Genomic DNA, 16,090 nt, shown 5'->3' with positions numbered 1-16,090 from the left:
AAAAAAAAAAAAAAAAAAAAAAAAAAAAAAAAAAAAAAAAAAAAAAAACTAGCTATTTGGTATGAGTTTCTCAATTGACTTCTTGATTTGGGTAGAGGGGCCTTTACTTGGAAAACATTCAATGTGGTTTTAATATTTAAAAATATCTAGTAAGTAACGTTTGTATTTAGTAATAAATTATAGTTTATCATATATATTATATTTGATATTTTATTCTAAGGTAAATATCTGATATTTGTCTTCTTACTACTATAGGTCTGTTTCCATTTATTGTTATTTCTATTTATTACTCTTTCCATATCCTTATAATTTATTTGATTATAAATAAGATAACTTTCACACCATTTAGATGTGGTGGATTAAAAAAACATTCTTATGGTATCAGAGCCCTTTCGGTTTAGCAATCCCGATCCCTTATTTTCAATGGCTTCTGAATTTCCTACTCATCTTCTTCTCTACCACTCCTGCTGGCTTTGACGCTGCAGGGACAGTCTTCATGACTGCCACATGCGAAGCCGATTGATTACTCTTCAACTCCACCCTTTTAACCTCCAAATCACCATTCACCATACATTGTTACATACAACCTCACCTTTTCCAACACAATCGATTTTCCCTCAACCAACATAGTCTCTTTCATTTTCTTCCCAATCTTCCCTTCGTCCTTCATAGAAACCCTAACCTAAACCTATCAACCTTTTGCAAAGATTTACCTTTGGAATTTGGGCACCGCACTGGCCTCTTCTCCAACCAAGTCGCCGCCGCCCTTCTAGCTAAAATTGGCTCCTTCGCCCACTGTGGCGACTCTTCTGGCTTCAACATTGTCTTTGTCCCTTGTTCTAGGTTTCCCCTTCTACTAGAGCCAAGGCAGCATCGTCAGTAAGTGACGATCCCTCTTTATAGGTTAAACATATTCTCGTCGAAGCCAAGGCAGCATCGGCGTTGAGCGTCGATCCCTCTGCAGTTTTCGAAGGCCAAGAAAGTGTTTCTCTACGCCTCCTCCGAACTAAGTTATTGACATCTTCACGAAAAGTCTTTCTCAACCTCTCCTTGAATTTTTCAGATCCAAGCTTCACGTTCGTTTAAATCAGACGCTTAGCTTGCAGTGGGGTGTTAAGGATATTTAATTATAAATTATAGTTTACCATATATATTATATTTGATATTTTATTATAAGGCAAATATCTGATATTTGTCTTCTTACCATAGATATCTTTCAATTTATTGTTATTTCCGTTTATTACTTTTTCCATATCCTTGTAATTTATTTGATTATAAATAAGATAACTTTCACATCATTTAGATGCGGTGGATTAAGTACACATTCTTAACCTCGTATCGAAAATTGTAATTAGATGCAACATGGCTCATAGTAGGATCTACTTTTATTAACTATTCCTTGGATTGTATTTTCTTTTTTCGGTAGGGTTGGATGCGCAGTACTTATCTACACAATTTATACATGCATGCATGAACCCACTAGCAGGCTTGTATACTTACTCCTAAGTTTGACTACGAGCTAGTAGACACTCATATTGTCAGAACCAACCGAAAGAAAGGAGTGCATATCATATAATGGTGTATGCATCTATATAAAACATACTAGAGAAGTAACTCATGCTTGTAACATACAACATGCATGAGGTCCTCTATTTTAAATCATAGTTCATGGTTATGATAATCATACTTCCATACGTTTCATGATATAACAACTTTAAGTCATACATTTATGTGCACAAACATATCACTCGTTTTCACTCATCTAGTATTTCATATGGCATAATGTAAACATAGTTTCATAGCATACCTGTATCAATATATGGGAAATACACACATTACATAAAGTTCATAATCATATCATAAACAATAAGTAATACGTAGATAAATCACATAGTGTGTTTTAATCATATATCATACAATTGAATAATTTAGCTAAAGAAGGCATTCCAATAGTAAGCTCACTTACTTTGTTGGCTTAAATCAAAGCCATTAAATTTTTTAAGTCCATGTTTGTTTAATCCTAATCATCAAAGTCTGGTTTCAAAATTGAGGTTCGGTGAGTGGTTTAGGTTAAAAGTAAGAGTTTTCTTAATAGTTTATATAAAGTAATGGTTAGTCAAAAACCAATTTTTAAGCCAAACTCTGGATGTGCTTGCTAACTTTACTTTTCCCTTTTATTTTTTTTTTCTCTACTATTTTAGTTTATATTTTTCTTCTGTCACCCCCACGCCTCAAGCACTATGCGCCGCACATGGACATATGCTTGGGGCGTGGGGGTGGTGGTCGGCGGACGAGGGCGGTTGACGGCGGTGGTGCGGTGGCAAAACTTGCACAGTGAGGCAGTGTTGGGTGCGCCTTTTGGCGTGCGACATGAGCCTTGTTGAGAATGAAATGTTGCGATGTTGCCTTCTAACTTGGCCTGGCTTGAGGATGGTTGATGGCTAGTACGATGATGAAACATGCAAGGTGGGGTGGAGCCGGGTGCCTTTGGGTGTGCGGCATGAACCTCGTTGAGTGTGTGACGTTGTGGTGATGCCTGGCCAGCCTTGGGCCAGCCCTATGTTTTGAAGGCGGGTGGTGCCAGAACATGTTCGGCTAGTTGGAATCAGGTGCCTTTGAGCGTGCGACATGAGCCTCGTTGAGCGCGAAATGTTGCAATGTTGCCTTCTAACTGGGAATCTCTAGTGTGAGGACTGTGGATGGCTGCTGATACGACAATGAAACATGCAAGGTGGGGTGGAGCCGGGTGCCTTCGAGCATGCGGCATGAACCTTGTTGAGTGTGGGACGTTGTTGTGGCATGCCTCCCTTCCTTGGGCCAGCCCTATGTTTTGAAGGCTGCGTGGTGGCAGAACATGCTCGGTGGGGTGGCGTCAAATGTCTTTGGGCGTGCGACATGAGACTCGTTGAGCCTGGAATGTTGTCTTCTAACTTGGGTTGGCTTGAGGATGATTGATGGCGGGTACGACAACAAAACATGCAAGGTGGGGTGGAGTTGGGTGTCTGTCGTTTTTTGACAATCGCAAGGATAATCGGCAAGTGAAATCCTTTTCGGTTAGAAGAAATCGTTTTAGTCAAAGTTGTTGGAAGAAAATAAAAATGCGAAAAATAAGAGAGAGAGAATTGCTTAAGGCTTTTGCTTAAAATGAGGTGATGATATATTTATGAACAGATTCACGGCTTTAAATATTTAACTTATCATAAAAATGGCACGAGTGGCCAACTAAATCTGTGTTACTCCTACAAAATGGCCATCTAAAAAGTTGGTAATCAATTTGATGTGTTTGTCAAATGGTCAAAGAAAGATATTCAATCAACTAATAGAAACGTATATTCAATCAACTAATAGAATCGTGTAAAGTTAAATAAGGAAACCTCAGGTTTTATCTAACAATCTCCTCCTAAAACCTGTGGTATGTTCTCCAGACTCCACCTCTTGTTCGGCCACTTTATCTTCGAGCTGGCCGCTAGTCCAGGTGGTTCACCTCTTTCTAATAGATCTTCTATCCTCCGGTACCTGGCCGAGAGGCTGACTGGTTGCTCTATCTCCAACTCTAGGATGTAAAGGCGGTTTGCCGTGCAGCGAACTTGCGTGAGCAACCGCCATCGATCATCGCAGATCCTAAGTAGCCCGCACTTGATAGAAATGTGGCAGCCGCTCTCATCGAGTTGACCCAGGCTCACAATATTAGCCTTGAGCCTCGGGATGAAGTAGACACCGGTCAACTTGTGGTGCTTGCCTCCCTTGCTGACGAACAGAATGGTGTCGCGCCCTTCGATCTCGACGACGAAGCCGTCGCCGAATTTCACCATCCCGCGAATCCCCTAGTCAAGCTCGAAGAACTCAGACTTGTCCCTGGTCATATAGTTTGTTGCCCCTGTGTCGAGCACCCATAGCCGGTGCTCTTGCTGCTCGCCTCTTTCACCGATTTGAGCGAACACTCGCTCCTCCTTTAGTTGAATGGGCTCCCCAACCGGTGCCTTTGTTATGCACAGTTGGAGCTCTTCCTCGGGTTCGACGCTCACCGAAACAGTTATGCCGTCGTCGATTACCTCCGTGGATTTTGGGAGCTCTTCCTCAGGTTCGACGCTCACTGGAGCAGTTATGCCGTCGTCGATTACCTCCGTGGATTTGGAATCGAAATTAGGGACGTCAGGTAGGACTGATGCAATCACCATGAAAAACGCCGGCTCGTCCTACCCTCGGATTAAGCCACATGGGCCTTCTCGACCGTCTTCTTGTTCCTAAGCTTGCTCCAGCAATTCTTGCTCAGGTGACCTCTCTTCCCACGAGCACTGGATTGGTCTGTCATCAGTCGGCTCCTTCTTTTGATCCACCTCTATCCCGCACATGCGCCCCCGAGATTTCCATGGCTTCTTACCACCTTTGCGGCTAGAGGGCCCATTGCTCTCGCTGGTGTCGTCACGGAGCTTTAGGCGTGCAAGCCATTCGACGACCCTCCTTGTCGACAGCTGAAGCGGTATTTTTCTTCCGCTGCTCGACGTTATGCAGTCTTCCGGTCACCTCTTTCAAGTCATTCACGTCGAGCAAGTCGCGATTCCTATTTCTGTCTCGTTGATGCTGCCACCGAGAGTGGTGATGTTGTTCTTCCGCTGCTCGACGTTATGCAGTCTTCCGGTCACCTCTTTCAAGTCATTCACGTCGAGCAAGTCGCGATTCCTATTTCTATCTCGTTGATGCTGCCACCGAGAGTGGTGATGTTGTTGGCGAGCCCCGTGATCCGCATTGAAAAATCATCGATTTTCTCCGAGGGCTCCTTCCGCAGCTGCTCGATTTTGGATTCTCGCACTCGTTGTTACGACGACCCAACGGAATTTAATTCCCCCTAGGCCGATTGTGCAGTGCATTTGGTGGAGAGAGATGCCAGCATCTCTTGGGGCACAAACCGTAAAATATGGCCCCCACGAATGTGTGTGTTTACACACTTTGCATTTTCTTCTACTCAAACCTAAGACCTGTGTGTTGTAAGGTCAACGCTCTAACCACTTGAGCTATTCAACTTGACAATTGATAAGGTTGGCTTCTCCGCAATGATATACCACTAATGGCTTCAACCAAACTCTGATACCACTCATTGTTTTTCGACAATGGCAAGGATAATCGGCAAGTGAAATCCTTTATGGTGAGAGGAAATAGTTTGACTGGAAGTTGTTGGAAGAAAATAAAAATGCGAAAAATAAGAGGGAGAGAGAATTGCAGAAGACTTTTGCTTAAAATGATGATCTATTTCTTACCAGATTGACCAATTTTAAATATGGCACTGGCCAACTAAATCGGTTCTACTTCCTATAAAATGACCATTTAAAAAGTTGGTAATACATTTGACGTGTTTGTCAAATGGTCAAGGAAAGATATTCAATCAACTAATAGAAACGTGTAAAGCTAAATAAGGAAACCTCAGGTTTTATCTAATAGTGCCTTCAGGCGTCCGACATGAACCTCGTCGAGTGTGTGATGTTGTGATGATGTTATTGGGCCATCCTTGGGCCAGCCTTATGTTTTGAAGGTGGCGTGTTGGCAGAATATGCATGGTGGGACGGTGTCAAGTGCCTTTAGGCGTGCGACATGAGCCTTGCTTTGCACTGAATGTTGCGATGTGTCCTTCTAACTTGGGCTGGCTTTAGGATGGTTGATGGCTTGACGGCGCACAATGTTTTGGGCTTGGCTTCGAACGATGATTTTGAACCCCCGCTTGCGGTGGGTGTGAATAGTCGATCGTCGTCCAAGCTCGTTTTAGCGTACGACGCATGAGTTGTGATTTGGTTGCTTGGATCTATAGGCTTGATGCTCGGGCATTAAACTGTAGGCGCCATCTCCTCCTCATTGATGTGTCCTAAAGTATTTTGAGTGACCGTAGTCTATTGGTTCTTGCATTGATTACCTCATGCACTGGTAGCATTGAGTCTTGTTAGTCCCTTTCTATCAGCACCCTTGTTGGGTGCATGATGAACTTGGAAGCCCGCTTTGCATATCGCTTCAACCTTTGCATGGCTTGTTGCGAAATGCGTCTCGGTTGCTTGCACTCTTGGATGTCGTGCATTTGGTGGTATGATGTGCTTGGGAAACCCCTCGAACATGTTGCCTATGTACTGCTAAACGAAGCATGAAGGAATGATGCTTGCTCCTACATTGCCACCATTGTTGTCACTCTCATACTCCATTTGGAGGGGGAGATGGTGAAATGTGGTGGTATGTGGTTTGCAACATTGTGTTGGAATGCTACCTGGTTGATCCTGCCAGTAATCATATGCTTGTCTCAAAGATTAAGCCATGCATGTGATGTATGAACTAATTCAGACTGTGAAACTGCGAATGACTCATTAAATCAGTTATAGTTTGTTTGATGGTATTTGCTACTCGGATAACCGTAGTAATTCTAGAGCTAATACGTGCAACAAACTCCGACTTCTGGAAGGGATGCATTTATTAGATAAAAGGTCGACGCAGTCTCTGCCCGTTGCTTTGTCATTAGAGCCAAGTTCTGGTGGAGTCACTATATAATTGGTCCACAATTGTATATATAGCTTCGGGAGGGTCCAAGTTCGGGTTATTTAATTGGAGCCGAGTTCTCGTTAATTAATGCAATTAGGAGAGTCAATTTTCATGAATATTTTATAGTATGATGTTGTGGAACTCCATCGGTGGAGTTTAACCTTGACAAACAAGATCAAGTTAGCACCAAGAAAATATAATGACTCCTCCTTAGGCCAACTAAGTAAATAATCTTACTTTTGGTATACCTTTGAGATTGGTTGGATGACTTGAGTAACATATGAATGACATGTACTTTGTAACCCATTCACGTGTTATTCTCTAATGTTATGGTGTGTTATGCTATCATTATTTGTTGTGTGATGATCAGAATATCATGTGATGCATGTACTTTCAATATGTTCTATCATGTATGTGTACATATCGTGTTCATATTGTGCTTCTAGTAGGGGTGTACATCCAACTCGACAACTCAGATCAACTCAACTGAAATTATAGGGGTTGGGTTGGGTTGGGTTGGATTAGTATTTTGAGTTGAGTTGAGTTATTTTTCATGAACCCGAATTGACTTGGTTCAGTTTTGGGTTCATAAAACAAAAACTTCTAGTTGACCCAAACCAAAAAAAAAAAAAAAACTTATAAAATACATCAAGAAGTTTAGCATATCCAAGGGTCTCCTACAAGGGTAATTCGAGCTCCTTAGAACACTTGACTCTAGCTAAGTTCATGTTTTTATTATTTTGTTTAGTTTCTTTCTTTTTTTTTTTATTGATTTATATAAATAGATAAACTACACCGTGCATTTTAATCATACATCATACAATCAAGGTCATTAAATTTTTTAAGTTGATGTTTGTTTAATCCTAATCATCGAGGTCTGGTTTCAAAATTGAGGTTCGGTTAGTGGTTTAGGTTAAAAGTTGAGGTTTGGTTAATAGTTTATCTAAAGTAAGGGTTAGTCAAAAATCAATTTTTAAGTTTACTTTTCCCTTTCATTTTATTTTTTTTCTCCACTGTTTTAGTTTATATTTTTCTTTGATTCGTTGTGTCTTTTCTATCCCTTCATGAAATTCTAAGGTTCTTATAATATAAAAGGAAAGGTCAGAGGAGGTTTTCGTACCTTTTAGCCTGACACTACAAATTCTTCCCTCTTTGATAACATTTATCCCCAAAAGTTGCTTAATTGTGACAAAGCACAAGATAGGACACGGTTATGTTCTCTTTTTTTTTCTTTTTTTTCAAGTCGCCTGTCGTTCTAACAGTTTCTTCATAAGACTTTGATCTGGACAATCTGAGAAAACTAACAAGTTTGTCCTCATAAGATAGATGATCAAAGGGAGTGCTTCATACTTGATAGCATGTGAAGGGTTTGAGTATTTCTTATGCACCATAAACATATGAAATACATTATGCATGCCGATAAAGGAGGGTGACAACATCAATTTGTACACCACCTGCCCAATCCTCATTAGGATCTCAAAAGGGCCAACAAATCTTAGGTTTAACTTACTCTTCTTTTTAAATTTCAACACCGATCTCATAGATGGGATTTTTAAGTAGACATGACCACCACAACAAACTCAAGGCCTCTGATGACCATGGCCGATGCTTTGATTTGTTTCCAGATGTGTCATCTATAGTTATTAAGCCTTTGGCGTCTCAAGAAGAGGGGGCTTGGATCGAGGTAGCTTGAGAACGGGTCTTTGCAATGACGATTACATTTTGGAGGCAATAGCATTATGACAATAAGTTTACAAAATGTTGATATCATTTTTTTCTCTATGGTCAACCAACCAGCAAACATACCATTAAGAACATTTTTCTAAATTTTAAAGGCTAAATGTGTCCATTTTAAAATACAACTATGGTAAGGTTGACCAACATAAAATTGCTCTAAATAAACTATGCTTAACCACGAAGTTCCTATGGTTGAGCCACCAAAAATGACGGTGTACCTTATTGGTATAGGTAATAACTTTCATTTCCTTTAAAAGTTGAGAATGCCTCGACGTGGTGGGAGGGTTATAACTCAACCCGATCGTTACTTGGGTTTCGCGGAAACTCAAGTCATCATACCTGATGATAGCGTTGAGGATCCATTGACCAATAACAGGCAATGAATGATGAAGATAGAGATCAGTGGATCAAAGCCATGAATCTTGAAATGGAGTCANATGATGAAGATAGAGATATGTGGATCAAAGCCATGAATCTTGAAATGGAGTCAATGTACTTCAATTCAGTCTGGGAACTTGTAGATCAACCAGATGGAGTAAAACCTATTGGTTGCAAATGGATCTATAAGAGGAAACAAGACCAAACTGGTAAGGTACAAACCTTTAAAGCTCGTCTTGTAGAAAAGGGTTATACCTAAAGAGAGGGGGTGGACTATGAAGAAACCTTCTCTCCTGTTGCTATGCTTAAATCGATTAGAATACTNGAATCTTGAAATGGAGTCAATGTACTTCAATTCAGTCTGGGAACTTGTAGATCAACCAGATGGAGTAAAACCTATTGGTTGCAAATGGATCTATAAGAGGAAACAAGACCAAACTCGTAAGGTACAAACCTTTAAAGCTCGACTTGTAGCAAAGGGTTTCGCAGAAACTCAAGTCATCATACCTGATGATAGCGTTGAGGATCCATTGACCTATAACAGGCAATGAATGATGAAGATAGAGATCAGTGGATCAAAGCCATGAATCTTGAAATGGAGTCAATGTACTTCAATTCAGTCTGGGAACTTGTAGATCAACCAGATGGAGTAAAACCTATTGGTTGCAAATGGATCTATAAGAGGAAACAAGACCAAACTCGTAAGGTACAAACCTTTAAAGCTCGACTTGTAGCAAAGGGTTATACCCAAAGAGAGGGGGTGGACTATGAAGAAACCTTCTCTCTTGTTGCTATGCTTAAATCGATTAGAATACTCTTGTCTATTGTCACATTTTATGATTATGAAATTTGGTAAATGGATGTTAAGACAACCTTTCTAAACGGCAATCTTGAAGAGAGTATCTATATTGCTCAACCAGAGGGGTTCATTGAAAAGGATCACAAGCATAGGGTTTGCAAGCTTAAAAGCTCCATTTATGGGTTGAAGCAAGCATCTCGATCCTGGAATATAAAGTTTGATACCGCGATCAAATCTTATGGCTTTAAACAGAATGTTGACGAACCTTGTGTTTATAAAAGGATAGTCAACTCTACAGTAGCTTTTCTAGTGTTGTACGTTGACGATATTCTACTCATTGGGAATGATGTGGGATTTCTGACTGATATTAAGCATTGGCTACCGACACAATTCCAAATGAAAGATTTGGGAGAGGCTCAGTTTGTTCTTGGAATCCAAATTGTTTGGAATCGCAAGAACAAAACACTAGCATTGTCTCATGCATTGTATATCGACAAAATGTTGATTCGATATAAGATGCAGGACTCCAAGAAAGGATTATTACCTTTCAGGCATGGAGTTCATTTGTCGAAGGAACAAAGTCCTAAGACACCTCAAGAAATTGAGGATATGAGACACATTCCCTATGCATCAGCAGTCGATAGTCTGATGTATGCCATGCTATGTACCCGACCCGACATATGCTATGCTGTGGGAATTGTCAGCAGATATCAGTCCAATCCGGGATGTGCTCATTGGACTGCTGTTAAGAATATCCTCAAGTATCTTAGGAGAACGAGGAACTATATGCTAATGTACGGTGCTAAGGATCTGATTCTTACAGGGTACACTGACTCAGATTTTCAGACTGATGTAGATTCGAGGAAATCGACATCAGGATCTGTCTTCACTCTGAACGGAGGAGCAATAATATGGAGAAGCATAAAGCAAGGTTGCATTGCTGATTCCACCATGGAGGCTGAGTATGTTGCTACTTGTGAAGCAGCGAAAGAATCTGTATGACTTAGGAAGTTCTTAACTGATTTGGAAGTCGTTCCAAATATGCATCTTCCCGTTACTCTTTATTGTGATAACAGTGGAGTAGTTGCAAATTCGAAAGAACCAAGAAGCCATAAGCGAGGAAAACATATTGAGCGCAAATATCATCTCATAAGGGAGATTGTGCAACGAGGAGTGTGATCGTCACACAGATAGCTTCAGAGCACAACATTGCTGATCCATTTACAAAGCCCCTCTTGGCTAAAGTGTTTGAAGGACACCTATGAGTCTAGGACTACGAGTTATGTAATCTATGGTAAGTGGGAGAAAAAGCATGAGTATGTGATGCTCTAGTTTATTGTATTTATGTCTCTCCCTACTCAACGTTATAAAACCCCACTAGAGTTTTAGTCCAAGTGGGAGTTTGTTGGGTTTTATGTCCTAAAATTCATAGTTTGTAAACAAAAACATATTCTATTTTCAATAAAGTTATTATTGATGTTTATTCAGTAAAGATTGTTATTGAATAAAGTGAACTTTACGATCATTAATCTAAATCCAATAAACTAAGAACACTCTGGCTATAGAATGATTACTTGTATATGTAGAGACATAAAAGTGGATCAAGTTCAAGTATATAGTCAAAATGATCTATAGTATAAGAATAAGGCTGAGTACCTTATTCTGGGGACACTATGGATGCGGCCCACTTTTGTATATGATATAAACAATGTGATCACTAAATTGTACATGTGGAAACATGTGAGTGGGAGCGTCCTATGCAATGAGTATTGCATAAGATCGGACCATGAAGAAAATCACTCTTTCTTTATAATGTCGTTTACTGTTGAGACTGATTTTTTTTCATTCGATGACCTAGGTAACTCGATCTTAATCCTGAGCTAACCATGAACTCCTGTTCATTCGGAATTATCCTTAGATTTGCTTGGGTGAGAGTGACTCGAGTTCGCCGACTCAATAAGCCTCCCATTTCAGGGGTAAGACTGGGTGAATAGCTGGGGACGTGGGGTGCAAGATGGAATTCGCTTCTACTTTTAGGGATAGAAGAGAGGTAGTTCCCTTACGTACTAACTCTAGGACTTGAACAAGGGGCCCCACCCACTCATTGGCCTTAGAGGAATTTGGTTTACTGGTTGAACCACAAACCAATTGTTCATAAGAGAATCAGTGGGACATAAGAAACAAAAAGTAACTTCAGGGGTAAAACGGCTAATTGACCCAGCTCTAGTTACGAACAATCTATGAAGGATCGACTTACATGGTTATATCAAATGGACAGAAATATATCTATAGTGAGGGGAGTGCAACTACTAGGCTATAGTGGAGTGTCCTAGTAGTTAACGAATGTTGGTTAACAAGGTTAATGAGTTTAACCAGTTAATCTTGGATCGTTGGAGCCCATGATCTATAGGTCCATTAGGTCTCTCTACTAGCTCATATCGGACTAAACCATAGAATAGTGTGACGAGTGAGTTCGAAGTGTTCGAATTCAAATTAGGGAATATGCGCTACATATACACGATATATTTAACTGCATTTTTGTTTTATTTACGAATTAAAAAAAAGAGAGAATTTGAGATATTTAAATAAGAATTAAATATCTTAATCAATTATGTGTCGGAATTAATTGGGATCGGCATTTGAATTAATATTAAATATTAATTAAATAGTTTAATTAATCATTTAATGTTCCTTTAATTTGAAATTAATTATTCAAATTAATTGTTGAATTAAAATGAAGAAAGTCAAAATGTTTGACTTCATTTAATGAAAAAATCCATGTTAGTGAAATTTTGAAATGTCCAAATTTGGTTTAACCAAACTTGCATGCTTGCCAAATAAACCCCACAAGTTTGAGTGGAATTTTGAGTGTCAAAATTTGGTTAACTCAAACATGCATGCTTGCCACATAATCCCAAACATTTGAGTGGAATTTTGAGTGTCAAAATTTGGTTAACTCAAACATGCATGCTTGCCACATAATCCCAAACATTTGAGTGGAATTTTGAGTGTTAAAATTTGGTGATCTCAAATTTGCATGACATGCAAATATGACTCTTTAAATAGAGGGATCATGGTACATGGAAGGTCTTCTTCCTTGGAAAAGACCTTGAGAAAATTCTCACAAGCTCTCTCTTCATATATACTAAATCCCTCTCAAGTTTAGTCACTCACCGGATTCCACAATCCCGTTCTAAGGCAGGAGGATAGTGGAGTAGACACTAGTGGTGGTTCGAAACCGGTTCGTGAGAAAAAATGAATTTGAACTACAAAAGGTTAGTATTCAAATTCATTAAGTTTTAATACTTATGAACATGCTAGTTATCTACTATAATTGATGTTCTAAAAGTGCCTAAAATCCAAATTGCTTCCGCATGTTTTATATTAAAGTCATCCTCAAATAGGAAGAGATAATTAAAAGAAGGAAAAGACGGTAAGAGACAAGGAGGGAAGATTGTGAATATAATTGAAATTATCTGGAAAATGTTAAAGGGTATTAAACACGGTAAGAGAAAATAGAATATCTAGGAAAGTTTAATGAGTATTAAATGGTTTGTATGAAAATAATATTATAACAAACATATATAAATATTTCAAGACCTAACTCATGCAAAGACTCTAACGTTCGAATAAAGTATAACACATGGGTCAAGACAATTTGGTAGAAATTCAAATTTGAAACTGATGTCATGGGCTTACATAGGTTGACTTGGATTTCAATAGACGTTCATTAAGGATAACGACGGAACATCAGCCTAAGCTAACCAGGTAAGTGATCTTACTATCGGCATGATTATATTTGATGTTGACACGTGCCCTGTGGTGCTACACGTGTCATATATATTGATATGTGTGAATTGTCTGTGGATCGATATGCTTCCTATATGTTATGTATATGTTATAATATGTGAATTGTATAATAATAATTATGGTACGATGTGTTCAAGGATATGTTTGAGATAGGATACAAGAAGAATGCACAAAACGAAATGTAACGATAGGAGTAAAATACGTTCACGAAACGTTAAAGTTAGGTTACTTACCAGAGTGATATGGATAAGAGAGATTGATGGAATAATACGGTTAGGTTACGAGTAGAAAGGGATAAGTTTGTGATAGATTGATAGAACGATAGCCTTAGGATTGATAGAACGATAGCGTTAGGTTAAGTTCTTGTGATGAAATGACTAAGGTACGTTCACGTAATGATATGTCTATGATAAGTATAAGAACGTGAAGGCTATGATAAGTTAGAGAACGATATGACTGAAGTGTTTACGTTATGACTTGTTTATGATATGATACATTGTGATGCAATATGTCATGGTATGATGTGTATATGATGAAGTTTTTTAAAAGCATAGAACGTTATGTTAGGTCTCTTAAATTGTGTGTACACAGCATGATATGAATGACATGAAATTACAATAAATGACATGAAGTATAACCCCATTATAATTATGTATGATTTGAGAACTGAAGAATGAGAAACGATATGACATGAATGATGAACGATATCTGAAACGATATGAAAAATGATATGATATGTACATAATGCTAACGGAGTTGTATTAAAGGATAATAAAAATGGAAAAGTTTTGGGACCTCATGCATTATGTGTGCTCATGCATTTGGGGGGATACCCCTATCCCATCACGAGGGTACGGATGCGTACATCCAATGGTAGGACAATGATCGTTATGCTTTGCATAGCTCTGCCGTGACAGTTACTAGTTCTAACGGGTCCCGACATTAGGGGCTCCCAGAGTATGCCCACCGAATAAGGAAAATGGCCCAGCGGTGTGCGAACTAGCTGGTGAGCCCGTACTCGCACGTATGGGCTGTGTGTAGAGTATATGATACATGTCCACGATTACCCATTAAGATAGCACCGTAGGGAAAACGAAACGAAACGAAACGAAACGAAAGATAGGTCCCATCATTTCATTGCATGTGATTGTTGCATTTAACCCCAATAGTGGGGTCACTTACTAAGTATTTATTTAAATACTCAAGTCATGTGCTACTACATTTTTCAGGTTAAGGCAAGGCATTCCTGTACGGCTGACGATGGCATCGCAACTCAAGACCATGACATATGCATAGAGTAGTGATATTTGTTTTTTTAGACTTGGGCTAGACTAGGTTGTTTTTAACTTAAACTCATTTTATTTAGTCTTTTGTAGTGTCGTATTAAAGATGTTTTCGAAGCACGTAAGTCCATGGCTGTGTTTTAAGATAAATGTTATGTTTTATGAAATTTTAATGAAGTCTTCCGCATTCAATGTTTATGGTACATATACGGTAGCGACATTAAATTAAGTAGAAAACTTTGGGTCGTTAGAGATGTTGTCGTCAACTGTATAGGAATGTTTTGCCTTAACCTGAAATAGAGGTAGCACGTGGCTTGAGTATTTTAAGAAATACTTAGTAAGTGACCCCACTGTTGGAGGCTATGCAACAAGAACATGCAAAATGCTATGACGGGACCTATCATATCAGTCTATTTTTCCTACAGCAATATTTTAATGGGTAGCTTGGATGTGTACCATATACTCTACACACAACCCATACGTGCAGGTATGGGCTCACCAGATAGTTCGCACACCGCTGGGCCCCTTTTCTTCTCGGAAGAGCCTTCTTTGGTAGCTCTCCTGCTGCCGACACCCATTAGAATTAGTAACCGTCACGGCAGCATTATATAAAACATAATGATACTTCGCCTGCCTAGTGGATGTACGCGTCCGTACCCTCGTGATGGAATAGGAGTATCCCCCAATGCATGAGCACACATAATGCATGAGGTCCCAACATTTTTCAGTTTTCATTATCATTTAATACAACTCCGCTAGCAATATGTACTTATCATATCGTTTTTCATATCATTTCATATATCGTTCATCATTCATATCACATCGTTTCTCATTCTTCAGTTCTCATATCATACATAATTCTAACGGGGTTGAAATCCAAATCAACCTATGTGAGCCTATGACATGAGTTATAAAATGCTAGTTTCAACCCGTCAAAATTTAATGGAACTTGCCTTGAGATATTTCCTTTTTTATTTTTAAATTAATTTCAACACATCTTTCCTCAATCTCCCTTCCTCTATCTATAATTATTTTCATTTTGTAAATAGATTTTCAATTCTGTAAACCGATATTACTGCCAATTTTATTCGATTGTTTTGCTAAGATCTTATAGATTTAGAGATCTGTCAACTAAAATTTTATTGATTCTAACCTTATTTCCTACAACTTAAAATGCTAACAAAAATCTAATATCGGATTATTAGAGGTAAAATATGAGAGATAGGATTTTATCCGGTTCGGTTGAAAAACCATTTTACTTTTTCTAATTTTATTTTATTTTATTTTTTATTTTTATTTTTAAGTAATATTTATGAATCATTATTATTATTATTATTTTGACCTATATATTTTTTTATAATTATTTTTATTTTATTTATTTTATTTTATTTTTATTACCGTTGGGTTGGATTGAATTAGAATTTCAGGTTGGATTGGGTTATTTTTCCTGAACTCGAATTGACTTGGTTTAATTTCGGGTTCATAAAAAAAACCGTCAGGTTGACCCGAACCAAAAAAAACTTATAAAATACATTAAGAAGTTTAGCGTACCATGGGTTTGTTAGAGTGG

Source organism: Cucurbita maxima, unplaced genomic scaffold (assembly GCF_002738345.1).
Source record: "Cucurbita maxima cultivar Rimu unplaced genomic scaffold, Cmax_1.0 Cma_Scf00070, whole genome shotgun sequence".
Taxonomy (NCBI): Eukaryota; Viridiplantae; Streptophyta; class Magnoliopsida; order Cucurbitales; family Cucurbitaceae; genus Cucurbita; species Cucurbita maxima.
Note: the sequence above shows the minus strand (reverse complement) of the source record.